At 43.0% G+C, this 17602-nt stretch overlaps 1 protein-coding gene across 4 annotated transcripts in view; it reads left to right on the forward strand.

Annotated features, from left to right (window-relative positions):
* Nucleotides 1–17602, forward strand: part of PTPRG (protein tyrosine phosphatase receptor type G) — a 700100-nt gene that overhangs the window by 86149 nt on the left and 596349 nt on the right. The window lies entirely within an intron of this gene.

A 17602-nucleotide genomic window follows, 5' to 3' on the forward strand; every position in this document is an offset into this window, starting at 1 on the left:
CTACGGACAGTGCTAGGGTTAGGGAATCCTCAGAGGAACGAATGTTCCCCTTCTCTGTCTTTCTGGAAATCTGCTCCTCTGGTACAGAACATTTTAAATACTGTTAATAATTTTTCTTCTCCTCTTATTTGTCTTTCGGATAGGCATTCGGGCTCCCCACAGTGTGACTTTTATCCTAATACTTTAAAGGAGGGTTTCTCAACCTCAGCACTGTTGATACTTGCAGGCCAAATGATTCTGTGTTGTGGGGGGTTGTCCTGTGCATTGTAGGATGTTTAGCAGCATCCCTGGTCTCTGCTGAGTGGATGCCACTAGCATTCCCGCCCCCAAGATGAGACGTCCACAAGTATCTTCAGACATTGCCGAAAGTCCTCTGGGGGCAAATTCGCCCTATTTGAAAACCACTCCTCTAAAGTAACTGCCAGCTTTTTGTCTTTGGGTAAAAGGCCAGAAGCCTATGTTTGCCGCTGCAGAAGTCTTCCTGTCAAAGGAGAGGAGATTTACAACACAACCACCCATGTCATGAAGGTGGGAATTACGTCAAGCAACAAATTTGTATTTATTGTAGAACATTTTATAAATACATGTAAGATGGGGAAGGGCAATTTTTCTTTAAGATTTTATTTATTTGACACAGAGAGAGAGAGAGCACAAGCAGGGGGAGCGGCAGAGGGAGAGGGAGGTGCAGGCTCCTCGCTGAGCAGAGAGCCTGACGTGGAGCTCCATCCCAGGATCCTGGGATCATGACCCGAGCCGAAGGCAGACGCTTAAATGACTGAGCCACCCAGGCGCCCCCGGAAGGGCAATTTTTCAAAAGTACTTATAAGCAAGAAAGGGAAGATCATTAAGAAAATCGTCTCGTAATCTAGAGATAATGCTGACTTGATATTTTGTTCTTCATTCTTACAGCTTTTGATTTATACGTCTCGTGTAGGAAAGACATAATACACATAGAGCGAGAGAGATATATTGCCCATGATGTTTTACTTTTTCCCTTTATATTGTGAACATTTCCCAGTTTTTTTCATCCCCCTTCTCCAGCATGGTTCATAAAGGACAGTACTATCGTCTGCTATTCCTCATCCTTTTTAGCAGCTGCAATAATAATCTTTAAGTAATGGAACAAGATCTATTTTTCTATAATTTTGATGTTAGACATTTAATTTGTTTTCAGGGTTTTTTTTTTTGTTGTTGTTCCAAATAGTGCTTTGATTTATTCCCCAAGTATTTATTTATAATGTGCTGTGTGCCAAGCCTTCCTGTTTCAGGTACCCAGGGTAGAACAGATGCGCCGCACAGCGAAGTCATCGTACGTATCTCTGCTTTGTCCTGTTGAGATTCACTGTGCTCTGCTGTTTTCTCATATGTATCGGCTCCCCATCCAACCTCCTTTGCTCATCAGGACCACCTCTTCCGAGCGTAAAGACTTAGCCCCTATGAACGGAAAGCTCTAGAATCTGCTTGCCTGCGAGATTAGAATTAACCCTGGCTCAGGCTGCTTCCAGTTTCCTAGCAAAATCAGCGTGAGCCAGAATAGACTAGAAACAGCATGTGTGTGCTTTGTTAACTGGGGGAACTGTCAAGGAACATGTAAAGCTAATTGAGAATTTAACGTTACCCAGAATGTTGACTTAGTGCTGTCTTTCTTGTGCTGGTTTTCATGGCTGGCCTCATGCAAAGCCCGGTGCAGCTCAGGAGAGGCATTAGGAGGGTGTGAGATTTCGTGCCTTTCCTGAGTATTTGACCTTGGCGAATTACTTAATCTCTTTGGGCCTCAGTTTACTCTCATGCCTCCATAGAATTGTTGATAGAAGTGGATCAGCTGGGTGAGCAGCCTGTGGCTTAGGGTCTGGGGTGTGGCGCTTACTCAGGAGAATGGAGGCCTTTACACAGCCTTTTGAATCACTTTCTGAGTACTTATTGTATGCCTACTGTATGCCAGAGACTTGACACGCGTTCGCAAGTCTTAGTGGTATGCGCAGGAGATAGGTGGAGGTGGAATTCTGTCAGTTTTTCCTTCATTTATTTGGAGGCTCCAATTTTAGGTGAATGTACCTTTATAATGTCTTTCTGGTCTGTTGACCATTCTGTCCTGGGTTCTTGTACTTGGCCCAGGGTTTGCATGGTTTGAACTTCCTGCAAAGGAGGGTTTGTCCGTGCTTTCTTTTCTTTCTTTCTTTTTTTAAATTTATAAACATTTTATTTTAAAAATATCTATTTGTGTATAGGTTTTATACATACAAAATATATATTTACAGTGTATTTGTGTAATTTATGAAGAGAATAGGTATATATTAGAGGTATGGGTTCAGAAACATTTTACTGATGGATCCAAGGTCAAAAAAGCCTGCAGACCCCTGTGGCATCTAATTTAATTTTCTACTTAGTCAGCCAAACAGGAAAAACATTAAAAAAACATAGAAAAGGAAGACGTGAATTAGGAAAAGTGATTTTTATACTAGGTAACTGTTTTCCTATTCTTTATATTTTCTTTCTTTAATAAGGTTATTTATTTTTATTAACATATAATGTATTATTTGTTTCAGGGGTACAGGTCTGTGATTCATCAGTCTTACACAATTCACAGCACTCACCATAGCACATGCCCTCCCCAATATCCATCACCCAGCCAACCCCTCTCTCCCACCCCACCCCCTACTCCAGGAACCCTCAGTTTGTTTCCTGAGATTAAGAGTCTCTTATGGTTTGTCTCATTCTGTGGTTTCGTCTTGTTTCATTTTTTCCCTCTCTTCCCCGATGATCCTCTGTCTTGTTTCTCAAATTCCTCATAACAGTGAGATCATATGATAATTGTCTTTCTCTGATTGACTTATTTCGCTTAGCACAATACCCTCTTGTTCCATCCACGTTACTGCAAATGGTGAGATTTCATTTTTTGATGGCTGTGTAATATTCTATTGTATATATATACCACATCTTCTTTATCCATTCATCTGTTGATGGACATCTAGGCTTTTTCCATAGTTTGGCTATTGTGGACATTGCTGCTTTAAACATTGGGGTACACCTGCCCCTTCGGATCACTACATTTGTATCTTTGGGATAAATACCCAGTAGTGCAATTGCTGGGTTGTAGGATAGCTCTTTCTTATCAGCTTGCTGAGATGTGGGCCAGAAGGGACCCTATGTGTCTATTGAGTCATCCTACAGGCAGGGCAGTGGAGTCTCTGAGTCCCTTGCCATGTCTGTCCAGAGTTGCATGTGTGTCCAGTGCTGCCTCTCAATGACAGAAAATAGGTATTCACTCCTTACCCTGCTTCTCCTTAGTCATCGCTGTCTTCCCAGCAGTCAGCCACATTTGCAAGTTGCACCTTTCATTTATTTGTTGACCTGTTCGTGGTCTTCCTTCACTCTGTAGATTGAGGTAAGATTGGCGAGGGCTGTATCACTTTTATTCATTCTTACACAGGCACACCTCATTTTATGGCTCTTTGCTTTCTGTCACTTTGCAGAGACTGTGTAGTTTTACAAATTGATGGTTGGTGGCCACCCTGTGTCCAGTAAGTCTATGGTGGGTGCCATGTTTCCAACAGCGTTTGTTCACTTTGTCTCTCGGTCACATTTTGGTAGTGTACAATCTAGGTATTCAACAAGTCTGTATGTTATGCTGTGCTCACCACAAGGCACAGCCACCATCTGTAATCAGTGATCTCTGATGTTACTCTTACAATTATTTTGGGGCACCATGAGCCCCGCCCATACAAGATGGTGAACTGCTCCACCTTCGGACTATTCCTCCATCTCTTTCCCTCTCCTCGGGCCTCCCTATTCCCAGAGACACAGCAATATTGAAATTAGGCCCTTTACTCTACAATTAATAACCCGACAATGACCTCTAAGTGTTCAAGTGAAAGGAACGTTTTCTTGTCTCTCATTTTTTATTTTTTATTTTTATTTTTTTATTTTTTAAAGATTTTATTTATTTATCTGACAGATAGACAGTGAGAGAGGAAACACAAGCAGGAGGAGTGGGAGAGGGAGAAGCAGGCTTCCCGCTGAGCAGGGAGCCCGATGCGGGGCTCGATCCCATGACCCTGGGATCATGATCTGAACCGAAGGCAGACGCTTAACGACTGAGCCACCCAGGCGCCCCTTGTCTCTCATTTTTTAAAAAGATTTATTTATTTATTTTAGAGGGGGAGGGCCAGAAGGAGAGGGAGAGAGAGTCTTCAGCAGACTCCGCGGTGAGCATGGAGCCTGACGTAGGGCTTGATCTCACAACCCTGAGATCACGACCTGAACTGAAAGCAAGAGTCAGACACTTAACTGACTGTGCCATCCAGGTGCCCCTGCATGTCTCTTATTTTAAATCAAAAGCTAGAAATGATTAAGCTTAATGAGGATGGCATGTCAAAAGCCAAGATAGGTCAAAAGCTAGGCTTCTTGCACTCAGTAGCCAAGTTGTGAATGCAAAGGAAAAGTTCTTGAAGGAAATTAAAGATGCTACTCCAGTGCACACGAATGATAACAGCCTTGCTGATACGGAGAAGGTTTTAGCAGTCTGGATAGATGATCAAACCAGCCACAACATTCCCTTTAGTCAAAGCCTAATCCAGAGCAAGGCCTTAACTCTCTTCAGTTCTGTGAAGGCTGAGACAGGTGGGGAAGCTGCAGAAGAAAAGTTTGAAGCTAGCAGACGTTGGTTCATGAAGTTTAAGGAAAGAAGCTGTTTCTGTATCATGAAAGTGCAAGATGAAGCAGCAGGTGCTGATATAGAAGCTGCAACGAGTGATCCAGAAGATCTAGCTCAGATAATTAATATAGGCGTGCCTACAGTAAGCCATTTTCTCTTTGAAGAAGATGCCATTTAGGACTTTAATAGCTACAGAGGAGAAGTCAATGCCTGGCTTCAAAGCTCCAGAAAACAGGCTGACTTCTTATCAGGGGTTAATGCAGCTGCTGACTTTAAGTTGAAGTCAGTGCTTATTTACCATTCTGAAAGTCCTAGGGCCTTTAAGAATTATGCTAAGTCTACTCGGTCTGTGCTTTGTATGTGAAACAAAAAAGCCTGGATGACAGCACATTGGTTTATCACATAATTTACCAAATATTTTAAGCTCATTGTTGAGACCTGCTTAGAAAAAAAAGATTCCTTTCAAAATATTACTGCTTATTGACAATACATTTGATCATCCAAGAGCTGTGAAAGAGATGTACACAAGATAAATGCTGTTTTCATGCCTGCAAACGCAGCATCCATTCTGCAGCCCGTGGATCAAGGTGTAATTTTGACTTTCAAGTCTTGTTACTTAAGAAATAGGGGGCACGTGGCTGGCTCCCGAGTGACTCAGTAGAGCATGGGACTCTTGATCTTGATGGTCATGAGTTCAAGCCCCATGTTGGGTGTGGAGACTACTTAAAAAATATATATATGTATATATATATATATATTTCTAAGGCTCTAGCTGCCATAGAGAGTGATTCCTCTGATCGATTTGGGTGAAGTAAATTGAAAACCTTTGGAAAAGATTCACCATCTACAGGCCATTAAGAACATTTATGATTTAATGAAAAGAGGTCAAAATATCAACATGAACAGGAGTTTGGAAGAAATTGATTCCAACCCTCATGGATGACTTTGAGGGGTTCAAGACTTCAGTGAAGGAAGTCACTGCAGATGAGGTGGAAACAAGAGAACCAGAAAGGAGTGGGACCTGAAGATGGAAGTGAATTGCTGCAATCTGATGATAAAACTTTGGCAGACGAGGAGGTACTTCTTATGGATGAGTGAAGAAAGTGGTTTCTTGAGATGGAATCTACTTCTGGTGAGGATGCTGTGATGATTGTTGAAATGACACAAAGGATTTAGAATATTATATAAGCTTAGTTGGTAAAGCAGCGGCAGGGTTTGAGAGCACTGACTCCAATTTTGAAAGAAGTTCTACTGTGGATAAAATGTTCATCAAACAGCATCACATGCTATAGAGAAATCTTTGGTGAAAGGAAGAGTCAATCAATGCAGCAACCTTATTATTTTAAGGTTATTTTATTTTGTTATTTTAAAAAATTGCCATAGTCACCCCAGCTTTCAGCAACCACCACCCTGATCAATCAGCAGACATCACCGTCGAGCAAGACCCTGCACCAGCAAAAGGATTACAACTTGCTGAAAGTTCATATTTTTTAGCAATCAAATATGTTTTTAGATAAGGTGTAAATACATTGTTCGCTTAGACGTGATGCTATTGCCCACTTACAGCACTACAGTACCAGTGGAAACATAATTTTTATATGTGCTGGGTAATCAAAGAATTAATTTGGTTCACTTTATTGTGGTTTTTGCTTTATTGCAGTGGTCTAGAATGGAACACGCCATATGGCTGAGGTAGGCCTGTATTACATGTTCCTAGAGCAGTGGTTGGCGTGTGGTAGGTGCTTAAAAATACAGATTGAATGAATATTGTTATTGAAACAACTTAGTTAAGGGGCATCTGGGTGGCTCAGTCGGTTAAGCATCTGCCTTCGGCTCAGGTCAGGATCTCGGGGTCCTGGGATTGAGCCCCACATTGCTCCCTGATCAGCAAGGAGTCTGCTTCTCCCTCTCCCTCTGCCCCTCTCCCCACTCGTGAGCATTCTCTCTCTCAAATAAATAAATAAAAAATCTTAAAAAAAAAAGAAGGAAACATCTTAGTCAAGAAGGAATGTCAGTTATACTCAGTTTTTCTTAAGGGTATATTCAGGTTGATCTGTGCTAATTCATGGTTACACAGTTTGGCCATTTCACTCTTGAGTGTTGATGTTATCTTTTTCATGGAAGGGTTTCCTTTCTTTTCAGTTTTTGTGTTCCTGAGTATCCCTCACCTGATGCAAAAGATGAGGTGACACAGAATTGACCTAGTCTCAGGGATTAGCAAGGGTAGAATTGAAATGCTTCTACAGTGCCCAGTTTACATGTGAATCATTAAGAGCTGACTGTTCCACAAGGTAGAGGATGGCTTGGCTGGATCATGTTCAGAATTCTTGACTATTGAAGACATTTTCCTTTATTTCTTGATCTTTGCTTTCTGGTTTCATAGCCTTTACCTTGTTTTTGCTTTTTTTTGCTATTGTAAAGTGTTTTCCTCAGATACTATTTACAACCCACTGTATGCTTAGGAACCCAGGATAGAACAGTGAACAAAGGGGCACCTGGGTGGCTCAGTCGGTTGGGCTTCTGCCTTCAGCTGAGGTCATCATCCCGGGGGGCCTGGGATTGAGTCTCATGTTGGGCTTCCTGCTAAGCGGGAGTCTGCTTCTCCCTCTGCCCCTCTCCTTGCTCATGCTGCCACCCCCTTCTCTCTCTCTCTCTCTCCCTCAAACAGATAAATAAAATCTTAAAAAAAAAAAGCACCTCCATCATGTCAATAAAGGAGCATTTATTCTTAAAAAAAAAAACAACGAACAACAGTGAATAAGACATTCCTGCCCTGGTGAAGCTTACATGCTTGCAGCTAAATCATTGCATGTATCTTTGTTTTTTTTTTTTTTTTTTGGGGGGGGGTGGGATTCGTTGTGCCCTAGTGTTTTTTTTGTTTGTTTGTTTGTTTTCGATTTGTTTGTTTTGAGAGAGAGAGAGAGAGAGTGTGAGCCAGCTTGGGGGGAGCGGCAGGGGGAGAGGAGAGAGAGAATCCCAAGCAGACTCCCCCCCTGGGTATGGAACCCATTGCGTTGCTGGATCCCATGACCCATGAGAGCAGGACCTGAGCAGAAATCAAGACACGATGCTCAACCGATGGAGCAACCCAGGCGCCCTGCCCTAGGATTCTTTGAATGTGCTGTTCCCCAGCCCTCCAACTCTCTTAGCTCAAAATGGAATCATTTGATTAAAAATGAAATGAATACAGGAGGCTTTCTAGCAGTTATTCACAGTGAGCTGTTGGATTTTCCTTCTCAAAGAGTGCCGTTCACGTGGCTGCTGAGCACTGTGCCGTCTTCCCTGTCCTTAGGTGGATCGATAGCAGGCATCAGCAGGGAATAGGCCCGTGCTGTGCTTGTCGAGAAGTGGGCTGCCGAGCAGCTGGGGTCCACTTGGCTGTTGGTGATGTGAGAGCACACTTGAACCGTGGTTACTGTGCTTGCCTGGGCACGCACACCGGGTACTCACCCCATGGGCAGACAGCTCTGTGAAGAAGACGTCTGGGAAGTGTAAGAGCTCCAGGCCCCAGGATGGGAGGGAAAGAGGACCTAATTTTCAGGAACTGCAAACGCTGCCAGAATAGGAATGTTCTAGCCTGGACCAAGCAGGTACCAATGGCTGTAGGTTTGGGGCTGGTCACATTGCACTTGGACTTTGTGAATCCAGATGTCATGATGAGAGGGTGTCCCAAGAGAGTGACTAGGTGAGATCCTAGGAGTGGGCACAGGGTTATTTTAGGAGGCACTGTATCGTCATGACTAAGAGTTATGACTAAGAGCTTGGATAGGCCCTCCAGCCAGGAAGCTAGCTCTGCCATTAACTATTTTGTGTGACTGGCCAAGTTGGATGACAATATGAGCTCATTTCTCCATCTTCAAAATATGAGTCAGATGCCTACCTTAGTCCCCTCCCCCACCCCATCACATGTATGCTTTCAAATTTTGTTTTCTTTTTATCACTTATCACTGATGTAAGGGTTTGTTTTATTGTTTATTTCCTCAACTAGGATGCTGTTTCTTTGAGAGTCAGAGGTTTGATTCTTTTTTTTTTTTTCACTGTTCTATTCCAGCAGCCAGCACCTAATAGATGAAATATTTGTAGAATGAAAGAATGAGTTTACTGGAGTCTGTGTACTGGAGTCTCCTGGTCATTATCTTGTGCTCTCTGGCCCATATTTCTTTGCTGCAGCCTGGAAAATATCATCTCTAATTAAGAACTCAGTATATGTTTTAGACCTCATGGATTCTGCCCATCATGCCCTTGGCACTTGACTTTTGAGTCTGTTTTCAGACCAAGAATGAGACACTTGTTCCCATGGCTTGCTTTGGAGGATGTCTGGGAATTGCTGCTGACAGCCTTCTACTAGGGAGCATGAGCTCTGCTGTGTTTTCTCCTGCCCCTGCCCCTGTTCCTTGTTCCCCTTTCTCTGATGGTGCCCGAGGCCAGACAGGGGCACCCGGGGGCTTCTGCAGCCTTAAAGACTTGCTGATCCCTGCTTTTAAGGGTCCTGAGCTATGGCCTGATGAACATCAAAGACAGAAGCCTGGTTGTTTTTATTTTTTTAGTTCCACAGCTGTCAGTTTGATTAGATGTTCTCAGGGCTTCATAGAGGCATATAAAATGTATGTTTGCTTTCATCGACAAAGGCTATGATTGTGCAAGTCCAAACAGCGCCACTCAGTTCAGTATTTTCTAGTTCAATTTTCGGTAGCTCTTGACGGACTCTATTCTGCTTCATTGGAGAGGAAGATGGTTTGATGGTGCCGTGTATGTTCTTTAAGTGAAAAAGCCTTTGCAGATAGTTTCTCCAGGCACTAGGATGTAGCAGGAAAGACAGCTAAAAAATGGGAGTCTGAATTCTGATTTTGAGCACTCACTACCCAAAAAAGCTTAGTCAGATACTTTTTTTTTTTTTTTAAACCTTGAGCATCAAGTTCTTCCTCTATCCAAAAGCAGATTAGATTCAATGTGGTATGGACAGTAGATTTAATTTTGAATGTCATGGGTGATTCATAGATTGAGACTGCTTGGATCACTGTGTTGAGGAGAATTTGAAGTTGTGTCTAGGTTCATTGGCAAAGCGTCACGATTGACATGATTTTCGGTAGCCTGTTTACCTAAACCAAATGATACTATTTTTCATTCCTGGATGGAATGTAAAGTTTCCTTTAAAAATAAGTTAGTTTAATTGAAAGAACTGAGTTTGTTTTTTAAAATAAGAGTAAATTCGTGTATAGAGAGCATGGCTCGGATATGGCAGAAACCATGAACATACTATGAGAAAGAATGAAATTCTGGAAACGTGAAGCCTATGAATGTTAACCTGTCTGACAGGATCGTTTTGGGGATTTTCGTGCAGGTGGAAGTTCAGTGTGATTTCTAAAGGCAGTGCGGAGGTACTGAGTTGTGTTAAGCTTCTTTTTTGGACTGGGAGGTAGATCTGAACCCAAAGCCTGCCCATGTACTTTTGGAGAGAGGCTTTCGGTGCAGGAGTGAGCAGCAGTATAGAATGTAGAATAGAGGGGCACCTGGGTGGCTCAGTCCTTAAACGTCTGCCTTCGGCTCATGTCATGGTCCCAGGGTCCTGGGATCGAGCCCCGCATCGGGCTCCCTGCTCGACGGGAAGCCTGCTTCTCCCTCTCCTGCTCCCCCTGTTTGTGTTTCCTCTCTTGCTCTGTCTCTGTCTGTCAAATAAATAAATAAAATCTTAAAAAAAAAAAAAAAGAATGTAGAGTAAAGTAGAACCTGTACTCTGAACCTGGATTGCCTAATGTTTACGTAACTAGGGGGAGGGGCTTCAGTTCCTCTTCATTAAAATTGGGGCAGGAGTCATACCTGCTTCATGGTGTTGGTAGGAAGATTTTAAATGGGTCCATTCAGGGGAGCCTCTAGAGCAGCGTCTGGTTTAGTACAACACAGAATTCACGTGTTGATGATAATGATAATTATTGGACACAGAGAACCTTAAACAGTTCATTAAACATATTTGAATATTTCCCTCCTCATTTTAAAAAAAGAGCTAGCTGGCCTTACTGATTGCAGATACTACTCAAGTCTGAAGTCTTATTATTTTTATGAAGGTTTGCCCTTTTTTTTTTAAAAAAAAAAAAAGGAAGTTATTTCTGGATGGAGGAGTAGCAAATCTTGACTTTGGTGAATATCTTATTTCCCCCCTAGTTTCTATATATTCTTTCTTGTGCTTGTGTATATCTTATTTATCTGGCTGCCCGAGGCAGTTTAGAATATGTAAGCGTTTATGCAACTGAATATTTCTTAGAATTATGGCATCTTTGGTGAATGACTTTTTCTAGTATCATGCTATAAATACCAGAAACACTAGAAATTAAAGAATGAGTTTATTTCATTTTTGTTTATAAATCCAACCCCTTTTATTTTCCGGTGGATGGAGTACTTTGTTTTAAAACTACCTTGCTTTTTTTCCCCCTGCAGAGTGAATAAGCGCAGATACTCATTTGTGCATAGATATTAACATTTTTATGTAAAGACTGCAGCCCTAGATGCATAAAATCCCAGTACCTATGAGCTAGTTCTGGAAATGTGATTTTGGAAAAGAGAATACTGATTTAAGAACACAGGTTTGTCAAAACAAAACAAACAAAACAAAACAAAACAAAACACCAGTCTCTTAGTTTCTTTCCAAATATTGATAATTTAAATTTTAATAAGCACCAGGCCTAACGCCTCATCAAGTATGGTTTTCTTTTCTTACAATCATACACACTTTGGTGTAGCTCACCTAAATCTCGGGAGCAGACCAACCGCTCTCCTCCTCCAGGGGGGCCCTGGAGCGGCCCCCAGGGGAGGGAACCCTGAAAGAAGGGCAAGAGTTGCCCCAGGGGAAAAGCTAGGATCTCCTGGTACTGGCCCCTCCCTTGCCAAGTTCCCGGAGGGTTAGGCTGTTCCGCTGTGACAGGACCAATCCTGAGTGACCCCGAGGGCTCACACAGGTCGGCCAAGGAAGTACTTGGTCTCTACCAAGTGGGTGGAGCCGTTCCAAGCCCAGGTGGACTCCCTGTCCCTTGTCCTTGGCGAGTTTCAGCACCAGAAAGATGAGGCCTCCGTGGGCAAGGCATGGATGCTTACTTGTGTGGAAGGAGTGAATCAACCCTCGTTCAAACAAGCCACCCGGGAGCAAAGGATGTACCAGCAAGAGGGGACAGCAGTTCGTAGGAAATGGCGGTTCCTGGCAATCATCCCCCCCCCCCCCGAACCCCGCAACCTGCCTGGGGCCAAGCCAACTAGAGATGCAAGAGCCACTGCAGAGAAGATGCCGGACCTTCCCTGGAGTCCTAGCCTTTGTCTGAAGCCGAGAGAAGAGGGGAGAAGTTGTTTACTTGGATTGTCCCAAAGAGACACCCTCCCACCAGGAGACTGTGGGAAGCCTGCCTCTGGGGCTCTGGGGGCTGTGCCTGAGTGACAATATGGAGGGTTCTGGAAGGTCCTTGTGAATAAAGGCCCCAGTGGGTGAAACCTTGGGGGAAGAAAAAGAAACCATCTAAACTTCCCTTCTGGGCGCCTGGGTGGCTCAGTTGGTTAAGCGACTGCCTTCAGCTCAGGTCATGATCCTGGAGTCCCGGGATCGAGTCCCGCATCGGGCTCCCTGCTCAGCAGGGAGTCTGCTTCTCCCACTGACCCTCCCCCCTCTCATGCTCTCTCTATCTCATTCTCTCTCAAATAAATGAATAAAATCTTTAAAAAAAAAAAAATTTAAACTTCCCTTCTGTGTCTAGATTTGCAGTTAATAAACCTGAGCTCTCTTTCCTATCTTGAACGGGATTATAAAGTAACAGTCATCTTAAAGTATACCCACAAATTCTTTTTTTTTTTTAATTTTTTAATTTTTTTAAAGATTTTATTTATTTATTTGAGAGAGAGAGAATGAGAGAGAGCGAGTACATGAGAGGGGGGAGGGTCAGAGCGAGAAGCAGACTCCCTGCCAAGCAGGGAGCCCGATGCAGGACTCGATCCAGGGACTCCAGGATCATGACCTGAGCCGAAGGCAGTCGCTTAACCAACTGAGCCACCCAGGCGCCCCTACCCACAAATTCTTTGATTCTCCTTCTTTCAGGAGCTGGAGCTGCTGATAGAGCTCATTTATTGAGCATGGGCTGGACTCAGTGACTCATTTCTAATGGACAGAATAAGATTAAAGTGATAGTGACTTAAGCAAGTAGGTTTCTGAAGAGACTTCCTCCCTTGGGTCACTCAGTGTGGGGGAAGCCACCTATCATGGTGTAAGGACACTCAAGCAGCCCCCAGGAGAGGCCCACATGGTGAGGAATGGAGGCCTTCTACTGAAAGCCATGTGAGTGAGCTTGGAAGTGTATCTTCCATCCCGAGTCAGATACTCAGATGACTATAGCCCATCTGATAACATTGAGGGAAGCCTCAGGAGGGAGAGAATTCATGGCTCAACTGCTCTGGAATCCCTGACCCACAGAAACTATGAGATAGTCAACGGTTGTTGTTAGAAGCAGCTATGTTATGGGATAATTTGTTATACAGTAGTAGATAGCTAATAAATAGGAGCAATTACTCATCACTGAATCCCGAAGCAAATTCCTCTGCTTGGCATACCCTTTGAATCGGGACCAACAATGGTGGACACCCTGGGAAAGGTCTTTTTAGGAGCGGAAAGGGGAATGTTGTGGGATTAGAATTGGTACTTTGCATGCATAAGGAAGATCTGTTAACAGTAGCAATTTTTCAAGACCTCCCACCTAACACTTCTTGATGGTGACCTGGTTCCTATGACTGTCAGTGTGCAGGAGGAGTGCAGGTGGGCAAGGGAGGGCAAAGCAGGTGCTGCAGGTGTGCAATACAGAAATCGGCTTCTGATTAATCTCCCAAGTCTGTTGTGACCCATTTACTTAGTTTTCAGAACCACTGGAAAGAGCTAGGACGTGAAATCTGGCTTCGCCACTTAGAAGACAAAGGCCAGGATGTGTCATTCCCTTCTGAAGGTGTAGAACATGGAAGGTTTTCAGTCGATGTTTGTTGAGTGAATGAATGAGCATCATCTTGTGATTTGTGAGCAGATGACAATCTTTTTTGAGTCTCAATATCCTGTTCTCTATAATGGGGATGAATAACGCCTATCTTACAGAGTTACTGTAAGGGCTGGAGATCATAAATATCCTAAATTGCCTGGCCTAGAGGAGATGGGCACGTATTTTGTGAAATCCTCCAAGAGTGAATGTGAGGTTTGGTCATGTTCTTTCTGTTTTGGTGGAATTAGTCTTGGTAATTCATTTCCTTCAGTTCTTGGTGATGAATTCAGAAAGTGGACTGTTGGAGTTGGCTTCAGGTCTGGATCATATTAAGTGGAATATCACCAAGTTCTCACTCCGCGTGTTCTTTGTAGTCTAGCTGATGTCACTCTCCTCTCCTTTCTAAGAAGTTAATGTTGCAGCTGTGAGTTGCAGTTACCCAGCAGGAAGCCCTGTTCCTGGGACTCCCTGGGGTGGCCTTGAGCGGAGAGCTCTGGATACTGATGGACCATCATCACTCCTCATCTGTCTTCTTCTGTCCAAGAGCACCTCTACATAATTTCTTTCACTAAGATTGTTCAGTGACCTAGTATAAATCCATATATTCAATAAAAACAGTGCTGCCTTTGTGTGGTAAATAATACTTAGCAGTGATAGTTTGGGGGTTAAAAAAGGCATAATGGGAAGATAGTGAGTAGGAATTTTCTGTCTGAAGGGTTATATGAAGTTTAACCAATTGGGTGTACCCTACTTGTGTGTGTGTTTGGTACTTCTAACAAGTGGAGTTTTTTGAGAAATCTTAGTGCTACAATCTATATCACTCCTGTTTGAGTGGGGACTCTGATGGGGAAATTCAGATTTAATGTCCGTTTTTGTTCTGTTCTGTTTTGTATTGCTGCACTGTGGTTGAGGGTGGAATTGTGAAGAAAGGAAATCCTGTGTAGCAGGTGGGGGTAGTGATCTTGATCATGTGAATTCCTACCTTTCTTTTTTTTTTTTTCAAGATTTTATTTATTTATTTGAGTGAGAGGGAATGAGAGATAGCACGAGAGGGAAGAGGGTCAGAAGGAGAAGCAGACTCCTTGCTGAGCAGGGAGCCCGATGTGGGACTCGATCCCAGGACTCCAGGATCATGACCTGAGCTGAAGGCAGTCGCTTAACCAACTGAGCCACCCAGGCGCCCCGAATTCCTACCTTTCTACCATACAGAACTTGAGAGCTAGAAGAGGTACAAAATGGGGATCCAAAAAATACATTGTCTGGCCTTCTGCAGTACTTGCCTATATATGTTTATGTATGTAAATGAAAGATTTTATTTTTCCAAAACTGAAATGTGCAGATGAAGCTCCTTCAGTGGAAAATTTACATGTGAATTTGAGAAGTCCTGCAATTGGAAAGGACTAGAAATCTGGCTCTTAGAGACTTACTTTTTTTTTTTTGCCATATGAAATGGCTAATTACACTGGGAACCAGAGAAAGGTAGCTGTGGCATCATACTTGGTAAATAAAGAATGATGTTAACCTCTCCAGAATGCTGGTGGCTATTGCATTTGGGCAGAAAATCCTATAAAGGAGAAAGAGCTGCAAAGTGTAATAAACTCCCAGGTGCTCAATAAAACCCCTGTTTCTCTTAGGCTGGCTGGTCAAGATCAAGGGCCCTGCTGCAGAGCTGCGGAAGGCTCCTTACCAGTGGGAAGGTGATGAGATTTCTCCTCCCTTGCTATCCGTCTGAATTACTTCTGGGCTTGATGGAGACAGGGACTCGCTTTTGATAGCAGTTCAGGACTTTGGATATCTTATTTCCCTTAAGTTAAACCCACCAGTCTTCGTCTGCCAAATAATTTCCACTTCTGGAGAGGGTGTGTGGTAACCCTGACAAGCTTGTGTTCAATTCTCTGCTGATCCTTTGAGGCTGTGGGACCTGGAGCAAGTGGCTGAGCCTCTGTACCATCTTTTCCTGGGTGAGCCAGGGGGCCAGAGGAAAACCAGCTTTGCAGAGGTGTCAGGGAGCTGAAATCCAATGATACACACAGTGTACCTGGCGGTGGTTTTCCAGTTACTGGTTTTCTCTAAGTTTAAGGCAGTCAGCACAGCCTCACCGCTTCTGCTGTTTTGGACTGAATAATTCTTTGTTGTGGGGTCTCTCTTGAGCACTATGGGGTGTTTAGCAGCATCCCTGATGCTACTAGCCTCCCCCTTACCCCCCTACCTGTGATACCAAGGATACCTCCAGACACAGTTGCTCCCTGACCACTGATAAAAAGGTACTTAAAGCCTAATGTTAGATTTTTCCTTTGATCGAAAATGGTGTTGAATAGTATGTGGAATGAAGGAATGACTTCAATTTAATATTATCTCTGATACAATAAAAATATTACATCATGATAGTGTCTTTCCCTCCTTTTTTTTTTACTCATTCATTGAATTGGTGATTTAAAAGTGCTTTTAAAATTTAAGCTGAGCCATGGGGCGCCTGGGTGGCTCAGTCAATTGAGCGGCCGACTCTTGACTTGGGCTCAGGTCGTGATCTTGGGGTTGTGAAATCGAGCCCCGTGTCAAGGAGATTCTTTCCCTCTGCCTCTCCCCCTGCTCACTCTCTCTCTCAAATAAATAAATCTTTAAAGAAAAATGTTAAGCCCAGCCGTTGGCTTAAACTAGCGTTAATCATTTTGGGATACACTTGAAAACAATAGAATGGTCTTCTGAGACCAACAATCATAATAGAAGAACTCAAATCCTAAGAGAATCACAAATGAGCCCAAAACTTAAATTGTCCCCAACAAGCTGAATTTGATTGCACAGGTTATGTATTTGATTTAACCTTTTAACCCCTGCGGATCTCTAAAAATTTCTTTTTCTAAGGTGCATGAGCATTGACATAGGGATGGGGAGAAAATATCTTTCTAACTTTTCCTGTAGAGTCTGGCATCTTTGACATAAGCATTCTAGAAATGAAAATACAAATATTTGGTGCTGGTTGTTGGATAATGATATTAGTCATATTAAAAATCATGCTCATAGCCAAACTTACGGTACTTAATATGTGCCAGCTACTCTTCTAAGCAGATTCCCTATATTAGTGTCATCTGCTTCACAGAACATTCCTATGAGGTAGGTTCTGTCATGACTGCAGTGCTCTCTGCATTTTACAAACAAGGAAACCGAAGCAAAAAAGTTAAGTAACTTGCCCAGAATTACCTAGCTAGTAAGTGGCAGCCGGGCTACTCGTTTTTAATCTCATTTTTGCTGATTCTAAGACTTGATCCACAAGACCAAGGCGTGGCACACCATAGTCCAACAAGCAAGCATCTGGCCCACTATGTATTTTTATAAATAAAGTTTTATCGGAATACAGCCATGTCTGTTTGTTGACTTACTGTCTATGGCTATTTTCTTGCTAAGATGGTAGAGTTAAGTGGTTGCAACAAACATATGGCTGGCCAACCCTAAAATATTTATCGTCTGGCCCACCCCTGCCAAGACCATTTTCATCCACATGTGTAGTGCAGAAAACTTGCGTAGCAAAATACAAATAATCATAATTCCATAAACTTTCAAGTATGATTTAGTTAACATTCATCTCCTACATTGAGAGTTCAAGTATTTGGTGGTGTTCATTGTCAGTGTTATAGTGGATGTTAAGACATTTCTAGGACACCCCTCTTCCTCAGGGTGTTCTCAGCTATTCTTTTTGGGAGGGGGAGAGGACCAGATAAAGTTAAACACGTGAAAAATTAGAGACAGCATAGCAAAGTAGATAGAGGGACATTTGTCAGTGAGTGTGCAGTTAAGGTGTGCAGAGATGGGAGAGTGAGTGTGGAAAGTATTACACTACAAAGTGGGCTTTAACGCCTTGCAAAATTTGAAAGTAGCACTCTGAAAGGTTCCATTCTTCCTCCTGCTTTTCTGTAACAGCTTCAGGATAGAAACTGATAGGCAGCTTCCCCCTCCCCCC

The sequence above is a fragment of the Leptonychotes weddellii genome, chromosome 1 (assembly GCF_054177405.1).
Source record: "Leptonychotes weddellii isolate Sample4059 chromosome 1, ASM5417740v2, whole genome shotgun sequence".
Classification (NCBI taxonomy): Eukaryota; Metazoa; Chordata; class Mammalia; order Carnivora; family Phocidae; genus Leptonychotes; species Leptonychotes weddellii.